This window comes from Mesoplodon bidens (assembly GCF_964165515.1).
Source record: "Mesoplodon bidens genome assembly, chromosome: 5".
NCBI lineage: Eukaryota > Metazoa > Chordata > Mammalia > Artiodactyla > Ziphiidae > Mesoplodon > Mesoplodon bidens.
This window is the reverse complement of record NC_138161.1, coordinates 66,352,918-66,367,924: the sequence shown is the minus strand read 5'-3', so window position 1 is coordinate 66,367,924 and position 15,007 is coordinate 66,352,918.

Here is a 15,007-nt window from a genome sequence, read left to right as displayed (position 1 = left end):
TTACAAATCTTTCCCTCTATTTATGACCCTAATATTAAGCAGTAGTTTTTAGAGGGATTTTTACAAATCTATTTAATTAAATTTCCTTAAACATTTTAAAGTAGACTTACAAATTTAACATATTCTACTTTATTTTTTTCCCCCAAATACTGCCACATGTATTCTGGTTACCTATTGCTGTGTAACGTTCATCCCTAAAGCAGTGAGTTAAAATCATCATGATACTTTGTTTTGCTCACAAAAGTGAGGCTTGGCTGGGCTCAGCGGGGCTGTTTGCACTCGGGGTTTCTTGTGTTGTTGCATTCAGACAGTGACTACAGCCAGAATCACCTCAAAGGCTTCTTCATGCATGTGTCTGGGGCCCAGGCTGGGAAGACTCAAACAGCTGAGGGCTGAAACAGCTGGGAATCCTTGGGTAACCCTTGCTCTATCAAGAGTTTGTTCATTTTATTGCTGTATAGTACTCTGTTGTGTGAATATACCACAATCTACTTATCCATTCCACTATTGATAGGTGTTTGGGTAGTTTCTAGCTTGCGGCAATTACGAATAGTGCTACTATGAACATTCTTGAACTTATCTTTTGGTACACATTTGGGGGGTATATACTGGAATTACTGAGGCATTGGATATGTATATGTTCAACTATAGTAAATACTGCCAAACACTTTTCCTAGGTGATTATACCAATTAATATTCCCACTGTGTATGAGTGTTCTGGTTGCTTCTCATCTTCTCCAATAGTTGGCATTGTCTTTTTTTTTTTTTTTTTTTTTAGCCATTTGGGTGTATGTAGCAGCATATCATTGTGGTTCTTTTTGTTTGTTTGTTTGGCTGCATTAGGTCTTAGTTGCTGCACGCAGGCTTTCTCTAGTTGTGGCTAGCGGGGGCTACTCTTCATTGTGGTGCGCAGGCTTCTCATTGCAGTGGCTTCTCTTGTTGTGGAGCATGGGCTCTAGGTGGGCAGGCTTTAGTAGTTGTGGCACGCAGGCTCAGTAGTTGTGGCTCGAGGGCTCTAGAGCACAGGCTCAGTAGTTGTGGTGCATGGGCTTAGTTGCTCTGTGGCATGTGGGATCTTCCCGGACTAGGGCTCGAACCTGTGTCCCCTGCATTGGCCACCTGATTCTTAACCACTGCGCCACCAGGGGAGCCCTGATTTATAGAGTTTACGAATAGTTTAGGGGCTTCCCTGGTGGCCTAGTGGTTGAGGGTCTGCCTGCCGATGCGGGGGAAACGGGTTCGTGCCCCGGTCCAGGAGGATCCCGCATGCCGTGGAGCAGCTGGGCCCGTGAGCCATGGCCGGTGAGCCTGCGCGTCCGGAGCCTGTGCTCCGCGGCGGGAGGGGCCGTGACAGTGAGAGGCCCGTGTAACACACACAAAAAAAGAAAAGAATAGTTTTGGAGGTAGTAGCATACTGAGTAAGAGCTTGGGCTCTAGGACAAGTCAGTTCTTTTATTCAGATTCAAATGCTTTTTCTGCACTAATTGAGCTTATTTTTCTGCTTTATTCTGTTAATGAACTACATTAATAGATATGTGAATGTTAAAACAAACTTGCATCCCTGGAACAATTCCAATCTTATTATGATGTATTTTCCTCTTTATGTATTTATGAACTTGGTTTGTAAATATTTTGTTTAGGAGTTTTGAATCTATGTACCTTGTCATATCATTGTCAGGTTTTAATATCAAGGTTATGCTGACTTTGTGAAAGGAGTTGGGAAGTTTCTCTCTCTCTCTCTTTTCCCCTGTCCTATGAAAGAGATCTTTAAACCAAAAAAGTTTTATAACTCTTCATTCTCATTCCACTCAGTTGCCCAGGCCCAAAACCTTGGAGTCTTTCCATCAGTCTTGCTACTTCTATCTTCAAAATATATCCCCAATTCAACTCAGCATGTCCATTGCCACCACTAATTTCAAGCCACCATTATTTCATAGCTAGATTAACAGATTTATAACTGGCTCCTGATTTCTCCTGTCCCTCCTCCCCATAATCTATTCCTCATAAAGTGGTCATTTCAAAATGTGTATGATGTCGTCACTCTCTTGCTCAAAATTTCAAATGACTTCTTATTCCACTTAGAATAAAATCCAAATTTCTTACCATGTGATATTAGTCAGAATCAGCTTATTATGACTTAATGGCACACAGATTTATTGCTATTAAAGTCTACTGAGAATCTGCGTGACTCATCAGGGCAACTGTCTTCATGTTGCAACTCAATGATTCAACCTACTTTGACCTTCTGGCTTTGTTACCTTAAGAAAGAGACAGCTTGACGTTCCTGTACTGGCTCTTTGATGCTTGGGCCCAGAAGTGACACGAATCCCTTCTACTAGTCACACGGACCTACTTAATAATCAGCTCTGTGTTCCGTTGATTAAAGGGACTGGGCAATGTGGGAGAGTAAAAGGAATGCTGATGAATGCTACTCTTTTAGCTACTGAGGACCCACAAGACCCCACCTGCCTGTCTCTCCAGCCATACATCATTCTGCTCTTATTCTCACTCATCATGTTTCAGCCACACTAGACTTCTGGGTGCTCCTCACACACACCCAGCTCCTATCTATATCAGGGCTTTTTCAGTTTTTCTTTCTCTCTGCAATGTTTTTCAATCATACCTTCTCCTGGCTGACTTCTTCTAGTCACTCAGCTCAATGTCACCAACCCAGCTAAGACACCCACCTCACCTCACCATCACCGTCTGTCCTCTTGCCCTCTTGCCCTGTCTTCAGAGCCCTATGTTCTCTTTCCTCACCTTTTAGGATTCCGATTATGTGCTTTGTAGAACTTTGCAGTGTGTTCTATATTGCTCTTCTGTTCTTTTCTCATTTTTTTCCCCTAAAGTTATACTATGTATTTATTTTCTTTCTTGTTGGAATTCTCTCTCTTCCATGTACATTTCACAATAGAAGCCCTTTGTCAGTCTTGACAAATCCAACAGCTCTCTTGTCAATCCTTGAGGGATGTTGTAGGGAGTGAATGAAGCAGTAAACAACAAAAAAGCTCCTTGTACATTGTAAACTGAGACTCAAAAATGTTACCTGGGAGGGCTTTCCTGGTGGCGCAGTGGTTGAGAGTCCGCCTGCCAATGCAGGAGACAAGGGCTCGTGCCCCGGTCCGGGAGGATCCCACATGCCGCGGAGCAGCTGGGCCCATGAGCCATGGCCGCTGAGCCTGCGCATCCGGAGCCTGTGCTCCGCAACGGGAGAGGCCACAACAGTGAGAGGCCCGCGTACCGCAAAAACAAAACTAAACAAAAAACAAACAAACAAACAAACAAAAATGTTACCTGGGGTGCGAGGCCACCCCCCAAGCTGGAGGACGGCCCAGGCAGGGCTGTTGTTACACACATGTGGTATATAACAGAGGTTCCTCAGGATGTGAACTGCTTTTAACGTGTGTGTGCTTGTTTTCAAAAGGATCAGACCTTATCGCTTTTATGTAGAGTCTAAAAAAAATGGTACAAATGAACTTATTTACAAAACAGAAATAGAGTCACAGATATAGAAAACAAACTTATGGTTACCAGAGGGGAAATAGTGGGGAGGGACAGATTGGTAGTTTGGGATTGACATGTATATACTACGATATTTAAAATAGTTAAGCAACAAGGACCTACTGTATAGCACAGGGAACTCACTCAACATTCTGTAATGGCCTATAAGGGAAAAGAATCTAAAAAAGAGTGGATATATGTATATGTATAATAACTGATTAACTTTGTTGTACAGCAGAAACTAACACAAAATTTTAAATCAACTATATGCCAATAAAATTTTTAAAAAAATAAAAATTATGGATTGAAATCCTAAAAAAAGAAAGAAAGAAAGAACTTGAGAAGTCATTTAGCCCATTATCCTTCCTCCCAGGCAGGATAGCATTTAAGCTAACTTTGGAAAGTGATGTGTACTCCTTTCTTTAAAAAATAAAACTATCAGCAAGGGGGCTTCCCTGGTGGCGCAGTGGTTGAGAGTCCGCCTGCCGATGCAGGGGACACAGGTTCGTGCCCCGGTCCAGGAGGATCCCACATGCTGCGGAGCGGCTGGGTCCGTGAGCCATGGCCGCTAAGCCTGCGCGTCCGGAGCCTGTGCTCCGCAACGGGAGAGGCCACAACAGTGAGAGGCCCTCGTACCACAAAACAAAACAAAACAAAAAAACTATCAGCAAGGACTACCACAAAAATAAATAAGTAAACAAATAAATAAGTAAATGGATCAGACCTTAACGTGGCAGAAGTTGTGCTTTTATTATCTAATGTCATATGTAATGGCATAAGACATTTGTATTCCAATAAGGGTTATAGATAAATTTGTAGATTTCAAAAATTTACCACAGTGGTATCTTTACCTATTTGAAACAGAGCATTACATATAACTACAAAGCATTGTGTTTATTCAGTCTCCATAATATTGTTGACATTATATGGATTTGTGAACCTCTTACAAAATCCCATGCTAGAGGTCCACACATGTGAAAATAAAATCTTTGGGTTACAACTTCATGTATTCTGGAATAAAGCTTGACATATAGTCAGATTTGCTCTAAGGAGAGGACAATAAATATTCTTTTATCTCATGAAGACTTACTAAATATCCACTGCTGTCAAACACTATTCTGGATACCACATGCTTTGCTGGGTGAATCAATCATGGTCTCTGCCCTGAAGGAGCTCCAGATCTAGAGAAGAAGATACATGAGTTATAGGCACTCTCCCACATCTCCACCAAGGTCTTATTAAGTCAAGGTCCCTGGGCCTGACTCCTCTGAAGATTAACAGGCTTCTTGTGGCTCATAGCCAGTTTAAGGTGAAGCTGGATCCCTGATACATATACAAATAAGCACTATTCCAGTCCATTGTGGAAAGCCTTACATGAGTAGTTGAAACCACTACAAGAGCTACAGAAGTTCAGCAGGTGTCACTTCCCATTTCTGGGATCAGGAGGTGTTCGTGAAGAAGCTGACTTTGAGCTGTGCCTTAAAATACAGAGAAAGGTAGGCAAAGCAGAAAAAAATCCAGGTAAAAGATGCACGTGAGTCTGTGGGCTGGAGGTACAAGTAAGGCATGCTTGCAGAAGGAAGCAACAGCTCTCAGTGACCAGCTGTGGAATCTGAGCTCCAGTCACAATGCAGTGGGACGTGAGCCGGGAGATGGTGCTCTCAAAGCAGCACGGAGGGAGACTGTGTTCAGTGCACACCACAGAGCCTGGCAGAGCATAGCTGTTTCCCAAATACTCAAGTTCTGAGGGACTTGAGTAGAGGGAACAAAGCCAGGAGAATAATCGAGGCCGTTGAAATGGTCAGTGGGTTGTGAGATACTGTTATCGAATGCAACTCTGTGTGCCCGACACACAGTGAGGACAAACAATACCAAAATGTCGTAGCTTGGAGCAGAGAAAAGTTTATTGCAGGGCCATGAAAGGACATGGGTGACTCATGCCTTAAAAATCCAGAACTCCACGAAAGCCTTCAGCAAAGCCCTTTTATAGGAAAGGTGAGGGAGGGGCATGGTTAGTTGTTGCAAACTTCTTGGTGTCAGATCCTTTGTTCTTGAGGTCAGGTCACGATGTTCCTGTAAACCTTCACCAAAACAAATGTTATTCTCTGTTCTGACGAGAAAGGGCAAGGTCCCAAGGCTCAACTTTCACCCTCCGAGGTCCAGGTCCTGGCTAAGAGGACGGGGTCCCTGGGGGGGGGCAGCTACCCTGCCCGGGGGCATTCATCCAGCACCCAGGCTGGGTCCTCCCGCCAGTGCCCGGGCCCACGAGGCAGATCTCAGCTGGTGGCGCCCTCGGGGCCAGGTCCCCAGACCCCGCCCAGCTGTCATCACTGAGGACTCTGGAGCCCAGGACCCAGCCAGCCCTCAGGCTTTTCATTTACACTGGAGAGAATCATCTGTGTAGGATCAGAAGGAGTACATGTTGTGGCGAATACCAATCAGGCGAATTCCCAACTCACAGTCGCCCTTCTTTGAGAAAAGCCCACCACAGAGGCGGACCTGAAGAGACGTCGTGGGACGTCCCTGCAGCCTAACCCTGACCTCTGGCCGCCTCCTAGGGGTAGACAACCGGTCTCAGCTGTATCAATTTTTGAAACTTGAACGGAAAGACTGAAGCTGGTTGAAGCTGTTACCTTAATGGCAGAGTCCATATACTCCAGTTGCTGAGGCCTCCATGGACTGCGACCCCATTAGGTTGCAGAGCTGGGTCCTGGGCCCGGCCAGTGGTCGGCCGTGGCGAGGGCTCTGGAGCTCTGCGGGACACAGCCCTCAGCCTGTCCCCGGGCCCCCCCAGCTCACCCACGGGCCCCAGGGAGAAGGCCGGGACCCGCCTCTTACCGCACTCACCGGGAGAGCCCTGAGAGGCTGACTGCCGGCGGATCCTGACCTCTAACTACTGCGCTAACGTCTCGCGGTAACAGTCTCGGGCTAAGAGCTGCGTGCCTGCTCCGCCCCTACCAGAAGCCAGAGCGTGTGATGGCGAAGGGTAGAGAGAGAGGCAGGCACCTGTGCGGGACCCTGGGAGAACTGCCTGGGCGGGGAGTCGAGTCCACCTTAGGGGCTCTGTGCCTTCTTCCCTGTATGTTCTGGACACCCTGGTTTCCTGTAGACGCCTCCGCAAATCCTGATGACTGAAGAAGTGTGAGCAATGCCCTCAGCAGTTTCACTTCTAATCGTCATTGAATTTATACACTGACTCCTACTCAGAAATTCCCTGGAGGTCATGGGATTTTATTTCATTTTTGGTTCAATTATCTGACGTGAGGCTTCCCAGGAGTCCTCCTCTGCACAGCACATGATTGCAATTGCCAACTGCTCAATGGCCTGGAATTGCCCTCTGCCCCTCCCACCAGCCCTGAACCCTATTCGTCCCTCAAGGCTAGTGCCAACGTCCGCTCCCTTCCCACACTCTCGCCATTTCCCTCCAGCTCTGTCAGTATCACCAGTCCCCGCAGGACCCTAGATCCTCTGGGACCACCTTGCCCAGCCCTCCTCTCCCCGTAGACTCCCTCTGGAGGCACCAGAGGGCTGGGTGGACTCTGACTTGTGGCCATGGTCCCGGCACCTCACACGGTGCTACAGGTCTGGCGTTTAGGTGGAAACGGTTAGAGCTTTGCTAAACTCAGTTGCTACCCATTTCAACTTGGGTCAGATTAACAAGTGGGATTTTAGAGACGTCTAGTTCTGCTTTGCAGTTTTCTTTGGCTTCTGTCCACTATTCAAGCCAGAACTCTTTCTCTTTGACTCATGTGTGACTGAGGAAGTAGGTCCTTTCTGTCTGGTGTCTCCAGGTTCAGGCCTGGTGCCCCCCATCTCCTGCTCCTGGACAGCTTGGCCTTCATGCCTGCTCCCCTCTGAAAGGTCTGAGAGGAAAACACCGGCAACTCCTTCTCCTTTCTCCGATTTGCTTTCTTCTCTTTTCCCTGTTTCTTGCAGTTGTTACTTGCTGAGGACAAATCCATGTGCCCGACCCACAGTGAGCCCAAACGATACCAAAACATCAGGAGTTTGGAGCAGAGAAAGTTTTATTGGCAAGGCCCTGCAAGGAAACACGTAGCTCACGCCTTCAATACCCCGAACTCTCTGAAAGCTTTCAGCAAAGCCCTTTTATAGGAAAGGTGGGGGAGGGGCATGGACCCAACCCGTCCTCAGGCTCCTCAGGCCGCCCAAATGGCAGTTAGGAGGCCAGGCCCCACAGACTGCAACCCATGCAGACTGCGGCTGTCATTAGGTCACAGAGTCGGGGATGGGGGAGAGGTTCACCGCCACGTCGAGGCCTGGGCCAGGCCAGTGGATGGCCGTGGCGAGGGCTCTGGAGCCCTGCAGGACACCGCCCCCAGCCTGTTCCCTGGGCCCCCCAGCTCACCTGCCCAAGGCCAGGTGAGCTGGAGGGCCCCCGGGGAGAAGGCCGGATCCGCCTCTTACTTCACTCTCCTTTGGAGGACCACCACTCTGCCGACCGTTGGCCGAGCGGGGCTATTAACGGTGGCTCATTGACAGTTGTACGTTGGGGGAGGGGCCCACTGCGGCGCCAAACAGTGGCCGAGCGGGACTTCCAACTGCCGCTCTAACCGTCTGGCGTTAGTGGTCTCCCAGTAACCGTTGCCTGGTAACGGGTTGCATGGCAACAGAGCGCTGCAACAGGCGTGCTAAGGGCTGCTCCCTGCCCCACTCTATCACATGACCTGATTCCTCATTATTCACGGCTCCCCTTCTGTTTCTTTCCTTTTCCCCCTTCCAATAACTCCTAAATGATTTTAACATCTTTGTCACAAACATAAGCATATTTTAAAAAAAACTCTCACGTTTATACTGTATTACTTTAACCTAGTAAACCCCACTTTAATGCAACTAAATATATATATATATTTGAGAAGACCTTCATTTTGTGGGTGTGTGGGCATGTGATTCCACCTTCCAGCCTGGGATCCTCAGGCCAAGCTAAAGAAGCACCTCTGGCGGGTTCGCAGACATCAGAGCTGCCAAGGGATGGTTTAGCCCTGGAGACCCTGAGATCCAGAGAGGAGTCATGGAAACCCTACCCTTTTTCCCTACATGGTCAGAGTTCATCATCCCCCTCCCTGCTTCCACTATGTCTGATGCATACTTCTTTGTTTGAAGCGATCCCATTGAAATTATTTGTTTAGAGCAGTGATTCTCAACCCTGGCTGCATATTAAAATAAACTGGGAAGTTTTTAAAAAATACCAATGCCATACATAAAACAAGACAGCCACGAGAGTTGATAGTTGTTGAAGCTGGATAATGGGTACACGGAGATTCATTATGCTATATTTCTAATTTTGTATGTGTTTGAAATGTCCCATAATAAAAAGTTTAAAACTAAATATATAATACATATATTATATAAATATATAAAATAATATAGGGCTTCCCTGGTGGCGCAGTGGTTGAGGGTCTGCCTGCCAATGCAGGGGACACGGTTTCGTGCCCCGGTCCGGGAAGATCCCACATGCCGCGGAGCGGCTGGGCCCGTGAGCCATGGCCGCTGAGCCTGTGCATCCGGAGCCTGTGCTCCATAACGGGAGAGGCCACAACAGTGAGAGGCCCGCATACCAAAAAATAAAATAAAAATAAAATAAAATAAAATAAAATAATATAAAACTGGGCCTATAGCAATCCAGTTTAAATTGAATTTCTGGGGCCCTTAGGCTTAGAATCTGTAGTTGTAAAAGCTTCCCAGGGATTCTGAGGGTTGAGAGGGGGACGTGGGGACATGAAGAGGACTGAAGCAATTATAGTAGCTGCCTCTGGATTGTGAGCTTTTGATGAAATGTCAGATGACTGCCCCTAAAGTATTACTCCTGATTTGGATAAATGATCAAACGTTCCAAGAATGGTGACTAAAGATAACTCATTTATCACACTGTCTAGCTGAAGTATTTTAAAGTAAATTATAAGACCACCAACATTGGCACATGATGGCTCACTTATGTGTGAGCTTCTGAAGAGAACAGTCCTTTCTGTCTTATTTGTTTTTTCATTCTCAGCATGTAGCACATGGCCAGACACTTTGTCATTGCCAGTAAATGTTTGTTAAATTAAGTTTTCTTTAAAAAGGAGATGGGGGTGACACAAGTAGACATTGGGTTAGGATGCCCTATCAACATAATGTTAAGAATACGAAGCTCTGGAGCTGGACCACCTGGGTTCGAATTTCAGCTCTGCCACTTAGCCTTGTGTCATTCACAGTCCAGTAACTTAACTGCTCTGCACCTCAGCTTGTTCATAGGTAAAATGGCAATAAAAAAGAACCTATCTCATACGTTTGTTGTAAGAGTTCTCTCTCTCTGTCTCTCTGTCTCTCTGTCTCTCTGTCTCTCTGTCTCTCTCTCTCTATATATATATATACTTAAAACCATGCCTGGCACATAGTAAGCATTCAGTATGTTGTATTGTTAAGAAGACTGCCCTCAGAACGGTGCCTGGTACACAGTACATCACTGGCTTATAGTAAAGGTTTGCTGAATGAATGAATGAACATTCTGCTTTTGTGATTACTTGCCTCCAGTTTTACCCATTTCATTGTATTCTCCAGATAAGGAAATAGCAGAAGGTAACTTCTGAATGGAAGGTTAGGTTGAGAGTCAAAGGGAGTGATCTTGAGATTGGAGTGGATTCAGTTTCAAACCCAAACCAGGAGGGCTGAGTGAACACTGGGAGTTTTAAAGTTGAGAGTCCTGGTGACTGCAAGAGAGAAGGGGCATTTTTAGTTGAGTCAGTCTGACCCCAGTGCCATGAAGAGGGGTGCCCACATATTAGGCTGACCTTCCCAGGATCTAAACCTAGATTTCTTTCCACCTCTCCACCCTCCAGCTCTGTCTAAAATAAGAATCTGTACTGGCTTAGGCTTGGATTGATGTTAGAGATCCAGAGCTTCAAGGCAGCAGCAGGAATTTACTTCCAGATAAACACTGTCCTTTGTTTATCTTCAAAACGTTATTAAAGCTCACACTTATGTTTAATGAAGGTCATTTAGAGTTATTAAAACCCAATAGAAGTGCAGCCCAGGTTTGGAAGTGCAATATAAATGGGAGAGGGGTTATGTTTTCCTCTACTGGCTGACGACCTTGGGCAATTCCCTTAATCTTTCTGGGCCTTGGTTTCCTCCTCTGACACTCTGTGGCTTGATGACTAATATAAAAGGTTATTTAAAGAACACAACAATAATAATTATAGTGGATCAACCCAGCAGGGGCTAAGGATTTCTTCTGGTAAAGAGTAAGAAAGAAATAAAGGAAAAAAGATAAGGATTTAGCTACAATGAAAGTTCCTGAATTCTAGGTTAAGAAGTTAATGAAACCCTTAAGCTAAGGACATCAGTGAAAATTTTGGAGCAGGAGAATGATAAGTTTAAAGAGTTTATAGAGGAATTATCTGCACAGGTAAATAGAATGGACTAGAGGAGAAAGAAGCTGGAGGAAAAGAGACTAGTTCGAGGTTGGTACCAGATCCAGGGTCTTACCACATGTCTGAGGGAATAGGCAGGAAGGGACACATATCAGGCAAATTTTGAAGAAAGTGACAGTGTCTGAGTGTAAATAAAGTATTAGGAGGAAGGAGGGAAATGAGCTTTTTTTTCTTTTTTTGAGCACTGTGATGTTCTGAGTCAAAGATGACTCAGGCTTCAAGCCTGGATGGCAGATGATGGTGGAGCCTATAACAGTAAGGAGAGGAAGAACAACTTTAGGGGAGATGTTGATTTGATTTTGCATGGATTGAGTTTGGGCTGCTGTCAAGACACTGAATGGCCACATAAATCAAACAGTATGGTTTCATAAACGAGAGGGTGAATACTGAGGATCAGGGAGGATTTCAGGGCTTTCAAAGGGGCATGGAAGGACTCAGGCATGGCAATAGTCTTACCACCTCAAAGCTCTCCTCTAAGGGGAAGGAGCCACCTCTTCTGGGGTAGAGGCAGGGCTATGATGGTCACCGCTGGGCCTGGGTGTGCTCAAGAGTGAGGTCAGAGGTGTGTTTAAGGCTGGGAAAAGCAGTATGTCACTTTCAGAATGTCACTTAGGACCACTCAACAAGGAGATCAAGGACTGGATGAGAATGCAGCAATTTGGGAAGATTTATGTTTCAGTATAATTTCCTTTACCTGTACAACCAGAGCTTCCTCCTGTAGAGATTTTAAAGGTTAAAGTGTAACAATGACAGGTGAAATTTTACAACAAGTTGCATAAATGAAGGCCATTCCTGAAACTTATGAAAAGACACCAACCTTTAGAGTTAAGACACTCTTCTCTGTGCCTGGTTGCCTTTGTCTACATAATTAGAGTATTGTCTTTAATTCAATTCAAGGAGCTTTTATTGCATGCTTACAACATGGAAGACACAGAGAATGAGAAAACATAGTCCTTGCTTTAAGGACCTTACAATCCCATCATAGAAACCTGACCAACATGGAATAAGCTATAAACCGCCATTGTGAGGCTGCACGGGTACCAACTGCAATGACATGTGGATGGCAGGCTTCCCGGGGGAGGTAGAATTGGAAGTGGACCCAGAATGACTGGCAGAATCTGAACAGAGGTAGTGGGGGCAGCAGGTGCAAAGGCTTGGAGATGGCATTGTCCACAGTATTGGTTAGGGGATCCTGGCTTAAGCACATTGAGGGAAATGGCAGGTAACTTTAGTCAGATTGAGTGGGGTCAGACTGAGGAGATCTCTCTTTAGATATGTTTGTTCAGACATCTAAATACAAGAAACCAACCTGAGCAACTTTACATGTATAACTATAATGTGGCAGTTAGAGTCCAGATGATGGAGTCAGATGGCTTGGTGTGAATCCTGATTTCACTCATTGCTAGTTGTCTAACCATGGGGAAGTTGTTTAATTTTCCTGTCCCTCAGTTTTCTTATATGTAAAATGAAGTAATACACAGAATTGTTGGGAAGATTACATAAGATTATTTATATAAAGAGATTAGAATGCTACCTGGCACCTTCTAAATGCTCAGGAAGTTTTAGCTTTTCACTTTCTCTTACATAGCATTCTGTATTGACTGAAAAATTTTAAATTAGTTGAATTTTATAATCATAAAAAAATAGGCTTTATTTTTAAAAGTTCATCATAGTTCACCCATAGGGAGTTTCACTGCTCTGAAGACTACTCTGTCTGAATGAATGTCATTTCAAAAAGGTAATAAAATCTCAGGCCCCTATACTTCTGTAGGAGAGCCCATCATTCCAATTTCACAGACGCGTAACTGGTCGGCCAACTTGGAAAGTGTTTAACAGCACATAGTAACTCCACAGGAGAAATTTGGTGATTTGGGCTACTTATCTTAGGGAGGCAATTATTTGAATAAGTAATCACAAGGAAACTATTTCTTTCAACCATTGTCAGAGTATATGTGAATTCATATGACATTTTTGGAAAGTAATCCAGCACTGCTAACTTTTTGATATATCTGTTGACCCAGCTATTCTCACCAAAGAAATCTATCATATAGCCAGTATGAGAATAGATGTACAAAAGTACTTATTGCAGCATCATTTGTAGTTGAAGAAAGCTAGAAACAACCTTAATATTCATCACCAAGAAAACGGTTGGCTAAATTATGACATGCTCTGTGGAATGTATACATCCAGGGAATAAATGAAGTCTATGTATAGCCCAGGAGGAATATTCATGATATATTGTGAATAACAAAGGAAAATTGCAGAATGATGTGTGTGCTATGATTTCATTTTTGTTTAAAAAACAACAACAACAATCATGTGTGTATATATTTGTATTAATGTGGAGAGATGTGTAGGACATACACCTAGCTATTAACATTTATTACCTCGGGGCCACGGAAACTATGTGTCTACAGTCTGACTTGTTAAAGTGCACATGTATTGCTTCTGTAATTAAAAAAATATATATATAGTAAGGTGGGGTGGATTTTGGAGGGAAATTAACATGAAGACCAAGATTGAAATCACTCAGCTGCTTTAAATCAATCCTGGTACTCAGACCCTGAATTATAATCTTGTTTTAGGAAGACCTTGTGGGGTAACTGGGGTCTTTATTCAGTCACCACTAGATAATCCCAAAGAGAAGAGGTAGAAGATGGTGGATGAATATATTTGCTCCAGTAATCAGAAAGCAGAGACTCTTAAAATTAGAGATCAGGAAGTTTGATGTTGATTCCCAGCGAAGTTCAGGAACAAATCACTAAAAAGTTTGCTTGCATGTATTTAGGAAATAAAGTAGCAATTATTAGGAGCCTGCATTTCTGGGAATTAAGTCATGCTAAAGTTAAATTAATCATATTTTAATCAGGGGATTGTTGTAAATATAAAGAATTGGAACTTTTCTCATAATATGTAAGTAGCCAAGATAAACATGAGTTAGAAATATACGTGAACGTTCAGAGTATTGACTGATCTTAAAGATGCTTCTAGAGGTAGGTGTCTACCCTTGACCTTCTCCTTTCAAGTTCTTAGCTATAGTTATGAAAAAGGAGTCTACAAAAAATGTCATATATCTGCATATAGATATAGATATAAATGACATAAAGCTTGGAGGGAGAGCTAAGTATTCTTAAGGATAAGATCAGGATGTGAAAAATTCCCAACAGGTTGGAGAAACTACAATAATAATATGTAAAGGAACTGGGTTACATGAAAAGTTCATTCAGGTTCAAAAAGTCAACTCCACAAGAAAGCAAGCAAGCTGGATCAATAAGAATACAGACCTTTAAACGCTGAAGTATTGTGGGTAACCCTAAAGTGACTCTTGGGTGAAGCAATGGAGGATTACAACAAAGAACAAATGAACGTGTGTCTCTGGTGTACCCTGGGGGAGAAGGCCTGGTATATGGAGCCCAGTCCTGGGACTGCAGTACAAACTGAACAAACTCAGAGTAGAGTGACCAGAGAGAGGAAGCCTCTGGAATTCATGTGTGCAGTGCCATGTAAGGGCAGGGGTTGACTCTTGAATTACTTGCGTGGTAGTCTCTGTTCAAGAAAAGTTCTCGGCAGGGGTTGGGAGCGACAAGGGTGTGGAGGGGCCCTTTGCCCTGCCATCAAGCAAGTTCTGTTACCACTCCCTTTTTCCTAACCCCACACACATTCCACCTACGTAAAGCCAGGTTTTCTAGAGTATGGGCAAGACAGTTTAAGGTAGCACATAGACCCAGCATTAAATAACATCAAATCTCGGTGAAATTGCTAGTCCGGCTCTAAATTTATTTCAGTCCACTGGTTACATATATAGGAGAAAGTCTCTGTTTGGTGTTGATAAGTTTTTGACATCTCCCTTGTACTTGTTAACCTTTTCTTTTTAATGAGGAAAAAAACAGGCCTGGGGCATAGAGCTTGCAGCAAGCCACGTATCTAGTTGGAATTTTAAACATTGTTATGCTCTCATTGTATTTATTTTTAGGATTAATTTATGATAAGGAAAACTGGTTTTCCATTTAAGGTAATGATCTAAAGTTTCTGATGGGGAGCAACATAAAATGTGAGGGAGTCTAACAGTGATTTAA